The sequence below is a fragment of the Castor canadensis genome, chromosome 1, assembly GCF_047511655.1.
Source record: "Castor canadensis chromosome 1, mCasCan1.hap1v2, whole genome shotgun sequence".
NCBI classification, from domain to species: Eukaryota; Metazoa; Chordata; class Mammalia; order Rodentia; family Castoridae; genus Castor; species Castor canadensis.
Window position 1 is genome coordinate 170,531,234 of NC_133386.1, and position 21,667 is coordinate 170,552,900.

At 39.9% G+C, this 21,667-nt stretch overlaps 1 protein-coding gene across 6 annotated transcripts in view; it reads left to right on the forward strand.

Annotated features, from left to right (window-relative positions):
* The window catches only part of Kiaa1549l (KIAA1549 like), a 275,501-nt gene that overhangs the window by 128,824 nt on the left and 125,010 nt on the right, over nucleotides 1-21,667 (forward strand). The gene's annotated exons all lie outside the window — the stretch shown is intronic.

Genomic DNA, 21,667 nt, shown 5'->3' on the forward strand with positions numbered 1-21,667 from the left:
TTTATGAAGCTACAGATTAAGATTTATTTTAAGTGGTGATATCTTATTTAACTTGATTTACTGCCACAATCCTTACTTGGTTCATAAAAAGCAGTATTTTATTGAAAAGGCTTGCATATTAATTTGGATTTTCTGAGAACATTAAATTTTAATAGGCCACCACTTCTCATCTCCCCCTCCCGCACACCAGTGTCACTGTTCATAGGAAATGGAAACCAGCCAGGTTTAGTTGACTCAGCCAGGGATTATATTTGCTTGCAAAGAACAGAACCTACCTGAGATAACTGGACATAAGGGCTTTTATTTTGGTGGCATACAAGGGTATCTCAAGGAACCCAGAGGTTTAGAGTATAGCTAGGTCCCCCCAAAATGTGAAAGTAGACAGTTAATCTGACTTGCCCTTCTTAAAGTCACATAGTCTTTTGCCTATGTACATCCTTGCTTTTCTTTCATTCTTCTTTCTTCAAACCAGCATGGTCTGTTTTGGCATATATGTGAGCCAGGCATGGCTTCCTATTGTGTATCCCTTCCCAAGTCAAGCACCCAATATGAAATGACAGGTATCTCCATGTCCCAGTTTCCAATGCCTGGAGAATAGTACAACTAACCCAGTGTGGACCAGTTAAGTATCCATTCCTACTCCAGGCATCTGTGAGCAGCAGTTGACTTAGCTGAGGCTGTGGGAGCAGGTGCTCAGGGATGAGAGAGGTTCAAGTAGGTCCTCTCATGGGGCAGAGAGAAGGAAATTGTCAGTAGCAGAGTAGTCAGTATCTTTGATTCAACAGGAAACAGATTATCCACCTAGCAACTGCAGCCTGGAATGCAAGTCTATTTCTTGGCCCATCTCTGCCAATTTTTCTGGTCATTTCCTCTTTTTTTTTTTTTAAGCTGTTCCCTCATCCGTTCTTTAACCTCCTCCTTTTGCTTCTCCTTACTTCGTATCTCCTCTATTTTTCAGTTGATGCTTCAAAAAAAAAGTAATGGAATGCATCTGGTACAGTGGTGGAAAGAACACTGTCATAGCAAAGCCAAGACTAGCTGTAGTTCTGATACTAGACCTTGAGCAAGTCATGGAACCACTCCTGGCCCAGTTTTCATCTTCTGAAAATGAATAGTGCTGGACTGGATGCTGGAAGAAACCTTAGAGATCACCTGGTCTAGCGACTCATGCTCCTACTCTGCAGATGCAGTACCTATGGCAGACATTGCTAATTGATCCCAGCACTCTTCCTTGCTGATTTGGAACTGTGATTAGAACCTTTCACACAGCCCAGGAAGCCACTACCAATTAATTGTAGGTGGCCCTTGACATGTGACCAGTTAGCTATCTCTGAGTAAGAAGTTGAGACTTACATCTCTACCAACCCTTCTTCTTACCTTCCTCATATGGATGGGATATGTGGAGCCATTATTCCTAATTTCCTAAAATTGTGAAGGAAAACAAAATGCTCTCTTCTGTCCTTTTCTTCCTGATTATTCCTAAACAATCTTCCTAAAAATAATATTTTTACTTCCTAACCTCCATCCAATTCAGCCTATAATTCCTCCTTTGGCTGAAGAATTGACAGGTTTTTGGCTTGTTTTTTTTTAAAACCAAGATATGGAATTAACACATTTGTCTGAGTTCCCTAGAAGTACACCAGCTCACTTTGCAACTATGTGGTTGCAGGCAACAGGGAGTTATTTTACTTTTTGAAGATATGTTTGCTGCAGTTATATTTAGACTGAAGAAAGATCCTTTCATTCTCAGCTCAGATTTTATTCAATGTGACTAATTGCTGTTACTTTCAGATATGATATCGAGTGAGGTCACATCTTCAATTTACATTTTCCATCTATAGTTACGAATGACACAGCTTCGGAACATCTGTTCTACCCATGTAACACTCACTTTTGCAGATGACGCAGCTGTAATGGCTGGTGGCAGAACTGTTTCCTCAAGAGATGCTAGGGAACACCTCTCCCTTTCTGTCTTTACTGCTAGGCGCTGTTTTAAAAGCTGCCTTCTGCAGTTAATTTCTCCAGGGGGGATGGTTTCATACTTTGAAGGTAGCACATTTCTATTATTTCTGTTGAAGGGCTGCCTTCTGGAATATTACTAATGGCAGTCTCCATCTGGTCTGGCCACCTTATGTAACAGCTCTGTAGGTAGGGGGATATAGGTCTAGAGATAAAGGAGACTCAAGCAAGTAGAAGAAGGAAGATCCCAGAACTGGCTTCCTATTAAAAGGAGTCCTTGGTGTTAGTAGAAAAGGTGAAAATAGCCAACCTTATTCCCCCCCTTAGAAAGGAGTAGTGCCCCAAGCAAATGAGAAAGAGTGGGGCATGGCTTATGTAGTTTGAATGTAAATGCTCATTTGCAGAAAATAGAGGAACTGCACCATGAGCAGGTACCAGCAAGGTCCAGACTGTGGAAAGGCTGCAGATTCAGGGGCCCAAGTTCTTCAGTAGGTATGTTGTAAGAGAACAAGAGAATGGCTGGGGAGAACCTAGAGAGCAAAAGAAACTTAAAAGATATACCAAAAGAAAAAGCCTTGTTGAAGATGATAGTCAACCTTGATTGTCAACTTGATTGGACTGAGAAGCTCCTAGGAGATTAGTACAGCACACTTTTGGGTGTGACTGTGAGAACCTTTCCAGAGAGGACTAATTACGGGGAGAAGAACAGCCATGAATGCGAGTAGCTCTGTCCCATAGGCGAGAGGACGATGACAAGGAAAGAGCCCAGTAGTGCAGACTTTCACACTCTCTGCTTCCTGGCCACCATCATGGAACTTCTCTACCCCACCATGCTCTCTCCACCATGATGGACTGAAACCTCTGAAACCGTGAGCCAAAATACATTTTTCCTCCCTTAGGTTGTTTTTCGTAGGTGTTTGTCACAGCAACAGAAAAGGTGACACATTGAGTAATATTAATCTATATGTAGGATAATAAGACTGCTTAAAAATATTTCTTGATATTTTAGGGGGATGTAGTTAAGTGCATCAGGCCTTGGGTTCAATCTCTAGCACACAGGTTACAAAAGATTTCCTGGTTTAAATCATTTTACAGTTAGCGGGCTCTTATAGATGACTGAATTTCACCTTCTTATGTTGTAGGTGAAGATCCTAAGGTTCAGTGAGGCAAAGTGATTTAAAGGGGACAGGTAGGGAAGCCATGGGCACAATCCAGATGCCTTGGCCCATGTGTGATGTTCACTGGTTCTCCCCAGGTATGATTGTACCACATGTTAGCTTTATCTTTGAGTTCATTGAGGTAGATAAAAATCACCATAGAGTCGACTTCATGTTGGAGACCACTTTGTGTTAATCTGTTCTGTTAACTGCTTTTCAACAAAATTGGCTCTGGCTTTGTCTTGTGTATAGTGGCTGAAAGCCCAGGATCTGTGATGCTGTCTGACTTTTGGATTCACAGAATAAAGTTATTCTTTTGCTTTCTACTTACTTTGATATTATAAAGTCAGATTCATTGTTCAACATATTAAAATGCACTAATGTTGCAATTAAAGCTACGAAATAATTTTTACTTTTGTTATTAAATTTCACTTTCCCCCAATAGTTTTTTGGCATTGCTTTAAATTTCTTCTTTTTCACACATGTACCACATTTTCTTGAGGAATCCATACTTAAAAAGAGTAGCTGTTTTAAAAATGGGAACTGTAATGGAGATTGACATGAAAAATAATTAGTTGAATTCTCAGAATTATGAATAAAATCTCATGTGTTGCTACCATACGAGCAATTTATCCAGCAGATTCATTCCAACTGAAATAAATATAGGGTTAACTTAGTCAATATTTCAATCCGGTTTTTTGAGGGAAAGTAAACTTTAGAGAAGGCTCTATGATAGAAGTGTTGATTTCTATATGCTATGGAAACATGCGTTTGTTATTATTTTTATCTTTAGAAAAGAGTAAGGATTTCAGGCTCAATTACATGTAATTAGTCACCCAGGCAGGGTGCCACAAAAAAACATTCAATTTCTCTTGATATTTGTAAGAAGTCAACAAAACGTGCCACTATTTCACCGGAAAATGGCTCTAACAATTATTTACTGTGAAAATAATAGTTAATGATTCCTTCGGGGTAGAAGAAAGAATTGCAGGTTATTTATCTTGAGGATAATAGTCTATGTTTTCAGCTTGAAAAATTTGTGTGTATATAAAGATACTGGAGCAAGAGTTATAGACAACTGCAAGTTGTATAAAATCCTGACCTCAAGAGAGGTGTACTTTCTTTAGGGACTATCAGCAGATGAGAGTGTCATATCTCTTAATAAGTCCTTGGTCAGGCTGGCAAAATAGCTCAAATGATTTTTTTAAAAGTCCTTGGTTATCTCAGGAGGAAGAAATAAAAGGGATTCAAATAGGAAGGAGGCACCACAATACCTAACTTCAAACTGTACTACAGAGCCGTAGTAATAAAAACAGTATTGTACTGGCACAGAAATAGACACAAAAACCAATGGAGGACCCACAGATAAATCCATAGAACTACAGCCATCTGATTTTTGACAAAGGAGCCCAAAATATACATTGAAGAAAAGACAGCTACTTCAACAAATGGTGCTGGGAAAACTGGATATCCAACCGTAGAAGAATGAAACTACATCCCTATCTTTCACCTTCTACTGATATCAATTAAAAAAGGGTCAAAGACCTTAATGGAGGACCTGAAATTTGAAGCTACTATAGAAAAGCACAGGGAAAACACTGGAACATAAAGACATAAGCAATAATATCCTTAATAGAACTCCAATAGTTTAGCAATTAAGAGAAAAGATTGACAAATGGGACTGCATGAAACTAAAAAGCTTCTGTACAGCAAAGAAAACTGTCAAAAGAGACAGCCTACAGAATGGGAAAAAAAATCTTTGCCAGCTATACATCTGATAGGAGATTAATAACCAGAATATACAGAGAGCTCAAAAAACTAAACTCTCACAGAATCAAGATCCCAATACAGAAATGGGCAAATGAACTGAACAGACATATTCTTCATCCATAAAGAAGAATTAAATTATGTTTTTATGCAAGTAAATTTATGGAACTGGAGATCATGTTAAGCAAAGCAAACCAGGTTCAGAAAGACAAAGGTTGCGTGTTTTGTCTCAAATGTGGAAGATAGATCCAAAAGATAACTATATACACAAAGACAAACATGATCATCTACATACGTATACAGACAGACAGACAGACACACACACACACACACACATATATCACATATTTGCAACAGTGGGACTGTTTGAGGGGACTGGGGATATGGGGAGAGAAGAGAAGGAAAGAGAGTGAATAATATTGAACTACATTGTATCTGCAGGAAGATGGGATAGCAAAATACATTGAAAAGCTGTTGAATATCAGAGGTGGGGGAAAGCAAAAGGGAGGGAAATGGAGAGGGTTAATCTGATTAAAGTGTGGGTGAAACACCATGGTGAAGTTCCTTTGAACAATGAATATACACTTAAAAAACTGGAAGACAGGAATATAAAACAGGTCTTATTTGGGGGTGGATACTAGTGGGAGAGGGAGGGGAATATGGGTGATGTACTCTATATACTTGTATGAAAATAGAATAGTCAAATCTGTTGAAATCATTTTAAGTGGGAGGAGGGAAGAGGATGAGGGAGAATGGTGGGGGAGGGTGAGCCTAACGAAGGTATATTGTAAACATATATGGAAATGTCATCTTTCTTAAAGCCACATTGTTGAGGTGTGGTTGACATACAAAATGCTGAAGACATTTAACATATATAACTTGATCTGTTTGGAAATCAACACATATTCATGAACTATCAAGCCATCATCACTATCAGTGACCTAAACTTACCCTCCACCTCCAAAAGTTTCTTCCCACTCCTCCACTCCCCGTGTTTTCTTTTTGTGATAAGAGCACTTAACATAAGCTCTACCTTCTTGGTAAATTTTTGCATGTATCATACAGTATATTTTACAGCAGATCCCAGACCATATCCATTTTGTGTAAGTGAAATTTTTTTTAATTTGTTTATTAGCATATTATAGTTGTACTGAGGGTACATTGTGATATTTGCAAAAGTGCTTACAGTATAGTTTTAGATTCACCACCTCCATCTTTTTCCTTTATCTCCTCTTCCCCCTTTCTTAGAACAGTTTCAACAGGTTTCATTGTCCATTATCATACATGAGTACATAGTACTTCTGCTATAGTGCGAGTGAAACCTTGTATATCCTTTGACCACTTCCCCACTCCTCCATCCCCTCCCTGTCCCTGGCAACCATTACTCTACTCTCTTATTCTATATGTTTGACTGTTTTAGACTCCACATATAGGTAAGATCATATATTACTCATTTTGGTGTAGCTACTAATTTCACTTATCATAATGTATTCAAAAAAGGCAAATCATTGATATTCAGAGTCAGAGAGCTCATGAACTAGAAACCCAGTGTAGATTTGTTAACTTTTAATTTTATCAAGTAAGGGCATGAACAAAACAGTGGTTGTATGTGATCCATTAGTTAGAAAGAAAAGGGCAATTTGACAGTGAAAATGGAGGATATCCATTAGCCCAGAAACACATGTGCATGAGCCTCTCCTCCACACCCCAACTGTAGTTATTTTTCTTGTTTTTTCTTGGTTGGGTGAAAACTTTGCATTAAGGATTGGAGTTTGGACTAGCATTGGGAAACCTTGAACTTAATTTTTAAAAAGCAGCATCTTTTAAAGGTAGAGACTTCCCAAGCTTCTTAAAGAATGTTAAACACTGGGATAGAGACCTCAGGGTATATGCAACCCTGTAGTGAGGCAGGAAGGAGTTGTGGTGAGGACGTAGACTCTAGGTCCACACTGCCTGGCTTAAAAATCACAGCTCTGCCACTTATGAGCTAAGTGACTTTGGTAAGATTTTAAACTTTTTTATGCCTACATTACAACTGAAAAATGAGAACAAGAATTAGCACCTTCTTGATAGTGTTGTTGTGAGCCTTTAATGTGTCCACACTTGTAAACAGAAATGCTGGGCTGTAGGAAACACTCAGTAAGTATTAGCATCTGGCATGAGGAAGGAGCTCTGCAGGTTTGTTGTGGAAGGGATAAGTTCATGTAGGTGGCAGAAGGCTTTGACTGTGGACCCTCGTCTTTCAGGTCGCAGCAGTGAAGCAGACACATGGGCATCTCCTAGACTCCACCAAATGGTCTAGGCTTTTCCTTGAGAAGGGTGGCACCTGTGGTGGTTAAGCTAAGTAGTAAAAGCACTGGCATTCCAGTTCCTTCTTTGTGGCCACCCCTCCATCTGGCAGACAGATTGGGACTCAGTTGCTAGTCACAGATTGGAAGCTCCTGAAGGAGCCTGGAATCTTAAAGGAAAATCCGTTACCAATGGATTGGATTGTCTGTTCTGACCATGTCTAATGATTTCATTATTATTAGGTAAGCTGAAACTTTGGGAGATAAAAATGGAACTTCTGTTGATAGAGTACATTTAACTTTAATATAGAATAGATAGATTTTGCTAGTTTATACTAAAGGAGAGAAAATGTAGCCTCAGTTACTTGAAATGTCTAACTTACAGAGTTTTGAAAATAAATGTTGTATTGATATGACCACCACATATGTAGCCATTTATGGCAAATAAACTATAAAAGTTATTTGCTATGAATGTATCAGTTATCTTTTTGAGTTTGGATGCTTCTAATGGTCTTAAAAATTTCTTAAAATAACATTTTCTTTGTTTTTTTATCTTAGAGGCAGTTTAATAATTATTTAGTCCTAATAAAGTGACCTTAATTTCTTTTTATAAGAACTTGAATTAATACATCCTGAAATAGTGTTATTCGTATTAATGGAGTTAGGCTTCTGTAGTAAAACTAGCGCCAAATCAGTCATCAGTTGATATGGAATTAAAGTCCATATGGTGGTACACGCCTGTAATTCCAGCACTGAGGTAGGGGGTGGAGGCAGGAGAATGGCAAGTTCCAGGCGAACCTTGACTACATGGCAAGACTGGTGTCAAAAAAAGTGAGTAATATTTGTTTTAATGTTAGCAACATGTCTTGTTTCCTTGACCCACAAGTCTACTTGCTAATCCTTCAACATCCACGTAGCATCACACAGCCTTTTTCTTGTGTGTAGACCATGTTTCTTGTGGGTCTCCAGTCAGAGGGGAAAACAATCAAGAATTGGTATTATCATCTTACCTGAAGTAACTTAGTGCTCCCAGAAGAGGTCTACGTTGGTCCTTCCGTTGCCTCAGTGCTCACCCAATGCATTCCTAGTGATGAGTAAGCCTGACAAGATATACTATGAAAAACAGTCAACAGGAGAGCTCAGTCAGCTGAAAGAACGGATTCCACAACAGACCAAGTCCTCCCTCCACCCTTTGGGCTTTTCTTTTTCTCAGTGTTTGATATTGCTCAAGGGCAATGACTTTGACTTGGAAATGATCTAAGTAGAAATCTCTCACGGTGTTCTTCAGAGCAGTGCTTCTTGGCATGGAACTGGTATCACACAAGAAAGAACAAAGAGATTCACCTTCAACTCCTTTGGGGCTTTTCTGGGTTAAAAAGAACTTTTGTTTACTACAAGACTTTTCAGGGCCTTTGTTGTGCTTAAATCTCCCAGAAGAGATTTCTTAAACTGTTTTGAGTAGAGAACTGTTTTTTCCCCTCAAATGCACTTATTGGAACAGATGTCTGGACATGGTTACCTTCACTTATTGTCAGTTTTAGAGAATGTCAGCTTGTCTGGATGTCCCTAGTCTAGTAGAATTTTTTTCTTTTCAACATTACAGAATACTCTAACTATCCTGAAACAGCGTGAATACCTCTGGGCTGGAGTTGTATGTGATAACCTTTGGGAGGCATTAAGAGTCCAGAGTTTGGGCTAGGATCATATTATTTGGTCCTTACGTACAGTGAAAAGCCTTACGCGATCTACTTATGTGTTGTGTGGGTTTGGCATATGCCTGTGTGTGCTTACGTTGGCACTCATGGATTTTATAAATTTTTATTACTTAATAACTTGTGTAATGTTTAAAAGTTACTATTGTATGATACAAACATAATTTTATATAATTGCACGAAGGTTATTCTAATTGTACAGAGATTTCTGTTTTTTACCACAACCTCCCATATCCCCAACTCCACGTTTTTGCTTAGCTGCTGCATATTCATTTATGTGTTTTGATCATGTTTAATTTTTAAAAATATGTCTTCATTGAATTTTAGTTTTAAAGCAGTACTGTTTTTCTAAAATGAAGTGGAGATTTGCAAGATATTTCAAAGGTCTGAATTAGTTTCATAGCATTAGAATTACCTATCATTTTAAAAGTTGGATAGAGCTCAGCTAAGTAAATCTGGTCTTGTTACCTTTTTCAAAAGTGGCTCCTTTTTTTCTATTCAATGTGTCTGATTACTTTTGGTTATTCACACTGATCATTTCCTGGAGGGTTTTCTAACTTTTGCCATAGAGTTGCATATGGAATTCTCTTATAATCGATTATTTAAACTTCTTCTTTATCCTTTTAATTTCTAATGTCTTATTCTTCTCTCACCATTTTTTTCTAAATCAACCTTATGAAAGATTTACCCATCTTATGCTTTATTTTTCTTCCAAAATACCAAAGGACCAGCTTTTTAATTTATGCTTTTAATTATTCTTTGTGCTATAATTTATTAGTTACAGATTTTGTTTTTATTAATTCCTTTTTTTTGAGGGGATAGTTTATTTTCTCCTTTTTTTAATTTTAAAATAATAAAAAGTTTGCTTAAAAATCTTTCTATTTTAGGGCTGGAGGCATGGCTCAAGGTGTAGAGCACCTGCCTAGCAAGCATGAGGCCCTGAGTTCAAACCCCAGTACTGTCAGTAAAGAAAACAGAAAAAAAATCCTTCTTAAAAAGAAGTCTTGGAAGAAACACATGGCAAATTATTAATTGTCCTCTGGGTAGAGCTTTTACTGTTCCAACTAAATGCTAAATAATATCTTGGAATGTTTAATTCTAAGAATTCTTGGAATTAAAACAATATAGAGGGTACATATACTGGATACATATGTGTATGCATCTTATTCTGTGTGTGTACATCTCTGCTTTCTTATCTCAGTGTCTCAGTTAAAGTGGTAGTTTTATTTGTGGGGAATGTTAAGGGAAGGTGTTCAGTTTGCCACGTGGACATCACCTCCCACACCCCATGCTTGCCTATGGATTTGTAGGACCATCATTTAGATGAAGTTCACACTCAAACCTCTACAAAACATTGGCAAGCCTCATAAAATGTTTTGTCTTTTTGCCCAACTCCCTGAGCCCCTATTAGTGCATTCCTTTAGATAATTTCCCATATCCCCAAAGTCCTTCTTGCCTAATAGATTTAAATGGACCTGAGTCTCTGTTGGTCCATTAGCATAAAATAGTAAAAATTAATATAGAACTTTAGAAAGGTTTACTAATAAGATTGTCCCAGTTGTGAAGGTTATTGGTGGCTAATTGTATTTTCTATGATTGAGTTTAAACTTATTAATGAAGCTGTTAGAAAGATAGGAAGGAAGGAAAAGCCCAAGTACCATTGATTTACTTGTCTTGACACAGATAATATTCTTCCAGAAAAGTGACCTGTGTGTGTGTGTGTGTGTGTGTGTGTGTGTGTCTGTCTGTCTTGTCCTAGTCTAGAAGAGAAGGTCATTGTGGCTGCCCTAGAGGCTGCATAGGGACTGTGATGACCAAATTAGAAGGCGATGAGGTCAGTAGTGATAGTGCTGAGAGTTTATAGGCAAGCTGTGTAATAACCGTTGGGGGATGGTACCAAATTGTAATTCCACATCTAGTGGAAATATGCAGTTTTATCTGATATGCTGAAAATGCTCTTAATATAATGTTTGAAGTGAAAGACAGTAGTTGGATTGCAATACGTTCACAGGCCTGTAAAGCAAGAAAACCAAAGCCTTAACTAGTGAGTGTGGTGGGGGGAGCTAACATTGAAAGTACATTACACATATGTATGAAAATAGCATAACAAAACCCACCAAAAACTGTTAAAAAGGAGGGTGAAGGAAGTAACAGAGATGTGGGGTGAATTTGATCAAAGTACATTATATGCATGTTGTAAATATCACAATGAAATCCTTTTATACAATTCATGCTAATAAAAAATTTAAAAGAGGAAACCAAAGCCTTTCCAAGAATGAAGCCTAGAATTAAAATTCCCTACAGAATGAATCAAGTTTTTCTCTGTGCAGTAGGACATGCCTGTGGTAGGACATGAGGGAGGAGGGGGACTCTCTCTTTTTTTTTTCATCTATTTTTCTATCTTCTACACGTTCTGTAATGATCATGTAAACCGAGGTTTACAAAGACAAACATGAAATCATTTTACTGTTCTAATGGGGGTGGAGGGAATTGACTTTAGTTTTAAGCCTGTGTCACAAAGGATTTAAAAGCAATAAACTTTTTCAAAAAGAAAATAGCTGTGAAAGAGCTTTGAAAGTTAAAACGTTTCTGTTGATGCAGTAAACAGAGCCTTCTTTTTTGCTGGCATCCCTTCAAGGAATGGCAATCTGATTCTATTAACTGGCACATTTCGTTTTAAAAAGCCCTGAGGGGAATCATCCTCTGGCAGGAAGATTCCAGGCGCCAAACTTGAGAACTTAGACTCCTTGCAAGGATTTGGCGCAGAAGTGGGTGTTGGGTGTGGGGTGGATGCTTCAGCAGAGCGATGGCTTTTAATCCATCTCTTTTGACCTTCTGGGAATTGAAGCCTGGCAGGTCTTGGTGATTTAGAGCTGAGCTCAGTAACATTTGCCAGAGCAGCACAGTAGAGAGACCTCATCAGACTCAGAAGACAGAGGCAGCCACTGTGTGGGCGCCATCTTTTCAGGTCACTCTGGAAGGGGAAGGCCCCCCAGCCCTGGACATGGATGAAGGCTTACTTGTTGCCATGTCGTGCAAGGAGCCAGGGAGCTGGAGTCTAAATGGGTGTTACTGGACTGCAGAGTGACTCCCAGTGTGACATGGCCACGCCAGGACTGGACTTCTGTGAGCCCTGGTTTCTCACCTGTAAAATGGGGGTGATGATTTTCACCCTTTCCCTCACAGGTACCGTGAAGGACAAGGTGAGATGAGTGATAGGGAAATACTCTGCAAACAATAAGGTGTGCAGGGATGTGTAGGGTTTGGATCATGCATAATTCACAGGCATTTCTGAGTTTTGACTAGCATTCAGGTCCTCTGAGAGCATTCATGGCCATCCTGGGCTGACCAAATGATAATGATAATAAAAATAATAGCTGGGATTTTTTTCAGTACTGTGTGTCAGAAATTGTTCTAAGGACTTTACCTGTCCTCATTTTAATCCAATTATAGGTAGATACCCATTTTATGGATGAGGGAACGGAGGCACATAGAGGTAAAGTCACTTGTTCAAGATCACACAGTTAGCAAATTGAGGAGTGAGGTTTGAGTTCAGCCAGCCTGACTCTAAGACCTGCAGATGTTTTTCTGTGACACATAAGGAAGAGGCATATTTGTTACTGATATTCATTGATTGACTTAATTTCCTACATTGAAGAGCTGTCAGTGATGGAGTGTGCAGGTTTCTTTAAGTGCCACAACTAAGGACACCTGCTGGTGGGCAGAGGTTGAGCAAGGTGGACATTCTCATGACTGTGGTTGGAAAAACAGCTGTGCCTACACCTAAGCTGGCCTGTGACTTTCTTCTCCTTGATGTCAAAGAAAGGAATAATGATGATTGGGGAGGGACAGTAATTGTAGCTTGCTTCCAAGAATAGTTTTGAACCAAGGAGGAAGCAGTCCAGGGTAGCACTGAACCTGAGTAAACACTGTGGAAGTAGCAGCTGCCATGGAGGGTCTCTGTAGGGGACTTGGGGTAAAAACAGCCAAGATCAGGGCACTGATACAGACTGAGAGAAAGAGACTTGGAGAGGAGGGGACGATAATAGAGAAGGCTGGTGTCTGTGTGCACTCTTTTGAGGTTCAAGTTCTGTTTGCCATGCGTGTTGCAGGGATCATCTGAGTGTGGCAGCATCACAGCCTGAGCATCTTGTGTACAGCATGGAAAAAGATGAAGTGGCAGTGCAAAGGCCCTCAGGAGAACAGGTGCCTGAACAAGCTGTCCAGATGCTCTTGGAGGTTCCACATGGGCTCTGAGGGCTGGGGAGCTGGGTGGGCAGTTCTCACCATTTTTGACACTGGTCAATGGTAGACTCCATGTGTCCAAACCTGAGCCATCTCGCTCCTTTTTTTTTTTTTTTTTTGAGTATTTCCCCATATTAATGAACTACTTTCTGACAAGGCCCAGTTTCATGGGACTGTCTGCAAACTCACTAAGCAGAAGCAGTTGATGCTTAACCTGTGCGTGGATTCTTACGCATGCTGACCCAACTTGTTGCAGTTATTTTAGGTCTACTGTTCTTATGGGAGTGACTTAGGACTTTCCAGAAGCTCTAAGAAGATGCTTTTATTTAAACCTAGTTCAAACATGCTTAAGATTTTTGTTGTTTGGTGGTACTGGGATTTAAACTCAAGGCCTTGTAATTGCTAGACAAGTACTCTACCAGTTAATCCACACACCCTCTGCTTTATTTTCCAGAGAGGGTCCTGATTTTTGCCCAGGGCCAGACTTAGACTGCAGTCCTCCTACCTTTACCTTCCACCTCCCTCGTAGCTGGGTTACAGGCATGTCTACCATGCCCAGACTTGGCCTTAAACAAGCTTAGTTTAAAATATACGTGTACAAGTTGTCTATTGAATGAGGTTTTGCACAACCACTATTCTTATTTTTTATGGGAAAAAAATGACTCTCTTTACCTTTCTCTTCATTATTTTGAGGGTCTTCATCTTGCTTGCCTTTATTCTAGTTTCTAACCTAAATCCATTCTCCTCTCCAACTTTCCTTTTTCTATACCTCTTTAGTTCTCTTACCATTGAAGCTACTTCACTATAAAATTCCCTGTAAAATTCTTAGATTATCAGTGCCTTTATGGGAAACACTGTCCAACCAGAAGGGACTTGTTGGAAATCCTGCTGTCTTCCATCTCCCTCTCATGTGTGGGAGACTTATCTTTGCTTTCTATGTTTTTTTTTTTTTTTGAAGACTGCTAACATATTTCTTAGGAAAGAATGATCCATGTCATCCTACATAGAAAAAAATCATTTTTAGGGGGTCAGGGATATTGGGTAGTCAATGGAAGTTTAATGAGAAAAACAAGAATTTGGTAGTTTGCTTGCTATTTTTTTCCCTTAGAAATGGGATTTCAACATACAAGTGCAACAAGAGTAGTGATGATGTTGTTTCTACTCTTGTAAAGCCCTGAGTTCTCTTCAAAGAACTCTCTCCCAGTCTCAGGAACTTTTAGACTTAGACTTGTTGCTTCACAACCCATGCCTGGGATATTTCAATCAGATGCATTAACTTGTGCTGCTTTTTGTCTGTCTTGAAGGAAACCACTCACCATCCTTCCTGCTACTCTTCGCTGCTCAGTGTCTTCTTACATTCCTGCTTCACCATACAATAGTTCACAGGTCCCTATTTCTTACCTTTGTTAGTTTTCTTTTTACTTTTTTGAGACATGGTCTCGTTGGCTTTGAACTCACCATCCTGCCTCAGCCTCTGGAGTGTTGGGATTACAGACATGTACCACCAAGCCTGGCTCTAAATTGGTTTCCCATTACTATTGAACAGATTCCCACAAACTTTATGGCTGAACACAAAACTGTTTACAGTTTTTCCATGGAGCAGAGGTGCCCAGTTGACCAGATGCTCTGGACAGGATCTCAGGCCATTATGGTGTTGGCTGGGCTGCATTGCTCTCTGGAGGCTTAGTTGGGGAAGAATGCACTTGTGAGCTTACTCAAGTTGTTGGCAGAATTCCTTTCCTTGTGGCCACCACACTGAAGTCCCGGCTTCCTTCTAGTTGTCAGTTCCAAGGGCCTATTCATGGTTCCTGAAGTTCCCAGGGGCCACCTGGTGCTTTGTCACAGGAACTTTCACAATATGGCCTCTTACTTCATGAAGCCATGGAGAAACCAGTCTCCTAGCAAGATGACGTCTTATATAAAGTAATATAATCCCAAGGTATAACACCTATCACCCTGGCATATTCCCTTAGTTAGGAGCAAGTCATAGGTTCTGCTCATACTCAAGGGGGGACCACAAAAGATATGGCCGCTCAGAGGGAGGGAGTGTAGAGACCACCTTAGAGTTGGCCTGACACACTGTCTAGGTCAGACTTTTATTTCTTTTCATGTGTTGAAAGCTCTCTCTCTCTCTGACTTGTCTTTGCCCTACATCTCCAAATTTATTTTCTCCTTCTTAACAAATGTCATCTACCTATCATTTACCTTTAACTTTTTCTTCTGTTCTTACGCCATCCTTTAATATTGACGTACTTCACTTGATTAGCACAGACATTCTAAAATCTTGTGTACACAATGGAATTTTATGTAGCCATGAAGAAGAACGAAATGTTATCATTCGCTGGTAAATGGATGGAATTGGAGAACATCATTCTGAGTGAGGTTAGCCTGGCCCAAAAGACCAAAAATCGTATGTTCTCCTTCATATGCAGACATTAGATCAAGGGCAAACACAACAAGGGGATTGGACTTTGAGCACATGATAAAAGCAAGAGCACACAAGGGAGGGGTGAGGATAGGTAAGACACCTAAAAAATTAGCTAGCATTTGTTGCCCTTAACGCAGAGAAGCTAAAGCAGATACCTTAAAAGCAACTGAGGCCAATAGGAGAAGGGGACCAGGAACTAGAGAAAAGGTTAGATCAAAAAGAATTAACCTAGAAGGTAACACACACACACAGGAAATTAATGTGAGTCAACTCCCTGTATAGCTATCCTTATCTCAACCAGCAAAAACCCTTGTTCCTTCCTATTATTGCTTATACTCTCTCTACAACAAAATTAGAAATAAGGGCAAAATAGTTTCTGCTGGGTATTGAGGGGGTTGGGGGGGAGAGGGAAGGGGCGGAGTGGGTGGTAAGGGAGGGGGTGGGGGCAGGGGGGAGAAATGACCCAAGCTTTGTATGCACATATAAATAATAAAACAATAAAATAAAAAATAAAAAAAAATTTTTAAAAGCACAAGAAAAAAAATAAATAAAATCTGTGTACAGAATTATTTTTCATTGAAATGAAGGGTTCTTAACTGGTTTTTGACTTCTGAGTCCTTCTGAGAATCTTATTAAAGCCAAAAACCCACTTCCCAGAAATGAGGGACATGTGTACTATTTCATTTATTATTTCTCCACAACCAACCATCCCTTGCTTAGGGTTGAAAAACAACAGCCTTTTAACCAGAGGTGGTGATGCATGCCTGTAATCCTAGCACTAAGGAAGCTGAAGCAGAAGGATTGTGAGTTTGAGACCAGCCTCAACAAAATAGTGAGACCCTGTCTCAAAAAAAAAAAAAAAAAGGAACAACAAACAAATTAAAAAGCAACCATTTAATTATGGTCATGGTTTGGAGGATTCAGACAGAGCACAGTGGGGGTGTCTTGTCTTTGTTTCAGGATGTCTGGGCCTCAGGTGGGAAGATTCACACAGCTGGGGTGATTCAAGAGGTCGGGGATAGAATGATCTGGAGGCTTCTTCACTCACCTGATGTCTGGGCTAGGGTGTAGGGAGGCTGGGCTAAGCTGGGGCTGTGGGCTGGAGCAGTTAGGCATAGCCTCCCTGTGCAGCATGGGCTGTTCAGAGTGGTGACTGGGTTCCAGGAGAGAGTGAGGGAGCATTACAAGGCACCCAGCTAAAACTGTGTAGCCTTTTATGATCAGCCTCTGAAGTCAAGTAGCTTTACTCCTGTCGCACTCTAAATGAACAAACCGCAGCCCATTCAGATTCAAGGAGAGGTACACAGTATTCCTCATGAGTGAAAGCACAAAGGAAAAGCTGTAGCCATTTAAGAAGAAAAGTCCTACCATGTGTTCAAACACAAATGAATTTAAAAGAATACTAGAATCCTGAACTCAGAACTGAAAGGGACCATACCTTTATGGATTATCTATTTCTGCTGCCCACTGTGGCTCAATGCTTCTTTACAACTTTCTTGTCATCTCATGACTGGACTACGGCAGGGGTCATCCACTCTTGCCCCTTTCCACCCTGTTCTTTACTCTGTAGCCAGAGTGATTCTTCCAAAATATAAATTTACTCCTGAATATCACCTCCCCTATCAAACTCAAACCTCCAATGCTCCGATGGTCTGCCAGCACCTAACTCTGCAGCTTTACCTTATGCCACCCCACCCTTGCTCTTCTGATCTAACTATGGTTGCCGTCTTTCAGTTCCTTGTACTACTTACGTTTCTTACTGCCACAGAGTCTCAGGATATGCTTGTTCCTGTGCATGGAACACTTATCTCTATCCTCTTTGCTTGGTTAACTTCCACCATTCTTTGAATCTCAATAGTCACTTCCTCAGCAATGTGCCTTCTCACTTCCTTGATCAAGTTACATTCTTCTTTTGTGTGCTCTTAAGGACTGTGCATCTTTCCTCTATAACTCATCATTTTTATACATGTGAGAATATTTGCTTTACATTCGTATCTCCCATAGACCTGTAAGTTCCATGAAGCCAGAGACCACCTATGTTTTTTTCCTTAGGACATTGCTTAACCAAGTGTCTGGAATACAGCAGACATTTGCAGACGGACAGAAGAAAAGGAGGAAAGGAAGGAAGACAGGAAAGAAGGAAGGGAGAGATGGAGTTGGGATAGATTACTCTAAAATTTGCACCTTTGGGTACTTCTGGAGGTGACGAACTCACTAACTTAAGCCAGCACATTCTGTTAGCATAGTTTTAGAAAGTAGGTAAGTCTCTCTTTTATTACTAAGCTATAATCTCTTTCGCTGTAACTTCTTCCCCTTGGCTGTGGTTCTCTTGCTAAATAACACACCCAACCCTTTTACCACATGTTTTAGGGAGATTCTGGTCCCCATTCATCAGTCTTTCAAAATGTTTTAATTGCATAACAACCTTCACAGCAGAGGAGGGTAAACTGACCCCCCAGGGTCAATGTCAGATGCAAACATTTGTCAACATGTCTTTTTTTTTTTTTTTTGGTGTGACTGAGATTTGAACCCAGGGTTTCAAGCTTGCAGAGCAGGCACTCTGCCACTTGAGCCACATCTCCAGTCCTTTTTGCTCTGCTTATCTTTTTTGGAGATGGGACTCATGAACTGTTTGCCCCAGCGGGCCTCAAACCACAATCCTCCCAAGCAGGTAGGATTACAGATGGGAGCCACTAGGGCATGACTTGCCAACATGCCTTTGAAGGCTCTACAGAAATATACAGAAATGTATATTTTGTATTTTACTCAAGAATGCATGTTTACCTTCATAAGCAAGTACTTTTCTCTACATATTTCAGTAGAAATGCTTAAGTTGACACTTTAGCATGCTAGGCCTGCCAAGAATCTCACTCCAGAGTAGACTGGGCCCCTCTTTAGGATTGGCTTCCTCTTTATAATGTAAAATATCTCCATCAAGATCATGTACTAGCATATATCTGCTTTTAAAATTTCTTTTTAGTTCAGACATAAAAGTTGTACATATTAATTGGATGTCATGTCATGTTCTGCTATAAATATCTATTGCATAATGCTTAAATCAGGTTAAACATATCTAGCTTCTCAAACATTTATCATTTCTTCAGGCAGAAATGTTCAAAGTCTAATCTTCTAGCTTCCCACTGTTCCCAGGCATGTATAAGTTTCTTAATGTGATTCTAGAATTCATCTTTGCTGACTAGGTATACTGTGGGCAATACAGAAAACAGTGGACTTCACCTTCTTAAAAATCAACTCATTAACCAGGCATGGATTTTTCCTGTAATCCCAGCTACTAGACAAAGGTAGGAGGATTGTGGTTCTAGGTCAGCCTGGACAAAAGTATGAGACCCTCCCTGGAACACAAACTAAACACAAAAGGACTGAGATGTCCCATGGCTCAAGTGGTAGAGTGCTTGCCTAGCAAGCTTGAGGTCCCGAGTTCAAACTCCAGTACCATTTAAAAAAAAAAAACCTAATTTTTAAAATGCAACCTATAATGGCGGTTATTTCTGGGAGAAAGAAGCAAAGAACCAGAAAGAAACCAGGAAGAGGGCTCTAGAAATACAGGCTCTGTTTTTGAGCTGAGTGATAGGTAATGAGTATTCATTTCATTATTTATAATTTATACCTTTCATATAGATATTATTTTCTAAGTGTGAAATATTTTTCTGGTTTAAGAAAGAAGAAAATTTCAATGAAGCTAAGATTTTGTCATTTCCTTGCTATCCTGTATTTTTCTTCTAGATCATTATGAATTGCAGTCAGCTCTAGCTACAGAGAGAGTAAGCATACCCTGTCCCTGTATAAGAAATATTTGGACCAAGGGCCATTCCTTATGTTGAATCCTGATCTGTGTCTTCCTTTATCAGTAATTTCAGGCAGTAGACACAACTATGAAATACTTTTCTCCAAAACCCTTCAAACCAGTCGTTCTTTTGATTTTGGTATCATTTTCTCATTCAATGAACATGCTTCTTCCCCAACTTTATGTACATCATTGACTTTTTCTAAATCACTACATTCTGAGGTCACTCAGTTATAAATCACCTGCATATTACTTACTATCCAATACCTATTCCTCTATCCAGTTTGCAAGATTTTTATGAAAGAGTTTGTGAAATATCTTGCTGAAAATAAAAACTCTGGCCTATCGCAACAATTTTGAGTTTCAAGGTTACCTGTATGAAATGAGATGAATTTTATTTTGATTCTTGAATATGTGCGTTCAGCCCACCGTTGAATCTATTTCAATGAAAGTCCAAGAGAAGAAATCCTACATAAATTTCACTTGACAACCAAGTCATAAAAATGGGTTGCAAAGGCTAAGTGGAAACCTAATACCAAATTGCAAAAGTACCTTCTCTGGAAATTATATTCACCCATGCACATAACCAGACATGAATGCTTGCCGAGTATGAAGCTGGGGCTGTCGGGAGGTAGCAACAAGAGTAGTAAGGCTAAAGGTACAAATGCAGTATCTGCCTTCCCTGTAAAATTGCAACTGGCCAGGGGTGAGGCCTCTTTAGGCTGCATGAAGCAACGCTGAAGCTGATTTCCACTGAAAACCATGAAGCACCAGTGCTAGATAGGCACAGGGGTCTTGGAGCTCTGCATACTGATTTCCATTTAAGATGGGTTTGGCTAGCAGAGACTAGGGTGGGGGGAGCTTTGGGCTCTACATGTGTGGCACTAATGATTCTAGTTAGAAGGGGTCAAGAAGATGGCATGCCCAGAATGGCTGGTATAATACAAGCCCACCAAGGATGGGTATAGTACTGGCTTATACCCCGATGCATTCTAAAATGACTTGAGGCCAATTTCTTGGCTAAATCCCAGGAATAGGAAAATTCAAAAACAAAATGAAGAGTCAGAAAGGAAAATTTTTCATGTGCTCTCTAATGTAGAGTGAAACACCCTCTGCCCTTACTTTTCTAAGTCTTACAAAAAGAAATTGAAAAAAAAAAAAAACGAATTCAAAAACTTACTGTTTAGCTTTGGTGACTGCAGCTAATGTTGCTTGATCCCAAAGCCCGGTATTGTAAGACTTTAGCTTTAGTTGTTTGCTGGTTTGATCAGCAGAATACGATGGTGGTGGAGTGAAGACTAGGAACTGGCCTCAGAATTGGGAGCGAGGAGCCTTCACATCTGAACCTGCTTCTGTCCCCGATCAGTATTGTGGCTTCCGGCAAAGGGTGTCCCCTCTCTGGGCCACAGTGTCTTCTTTCATTAAACCAACATAGGGCTTAGGGCTTGAAATCACAGCTCACTTGATTACTGCCTTTCAGATCAGAGAGCCCATCCTTCTGTTTCCATAACTTCATTTGTTCCTCACAAGGGCCTGGTAGGGCCATTAGGTTGCTCATTGCCCCCGCTGTCCAGACGCACACAGAGCTCCAAGTAGCCAAAGTTAGGCGCAAACCCAGAGCTTCTGGTTTTACCTCTTGACTTGATTGTTTCTACCAGATGGCTCTGATGTTTTTAGTAACAATATAGAAAACTCAAGAAGTTCCTTTCCTTTCTTCTTATTTTTAGTTTAAAATGTTAGTTAAGAACATTTAACCCCCTCTGCACCTGAATCAACCCTAAGGAACCACGAAGAGAGGAGTTATCCAGCAGGAAGCATCATGTCCACAGCTTCTTGGTTATTTTGTCTGCTGCTCTGCTCTGAGCCTTGCCTCCTGGCCTCCCTGCCGTGTTTTGCACATCAGTGCTGACAGCTCTGGTCTCTGCGGGTGCTCGTAGTGACACCAGGCCTTCTGAGAGGTGTTGCCTGTTCTAGCTTGGATGTTAATCATTTTTCTTTCTGAAATAACCTAATCTGAAAGAACTCTCCTTTGCCACTACTTGACATGGTGTGAACGATAACATCAGGAATCCTTTCAGATCCAAGAAGAGAAATATGTTTCATCGGAGCCATCTTTCTAAGCCTAGGCTATCTCAGATATTTCTCTTAAGAGTGCCATAGGGACCTGGAGAAAGATTCATGCTCGATGCACAGTCCTTCTTCAAGAGTGTCTGCATCTTGGATTCTTGGATGAGTTTTATTTTGGTGTTATTGGCCATGACAGGTAACCACATTCATCTTTGAAAATCAAAGATTTTGATTAGGTT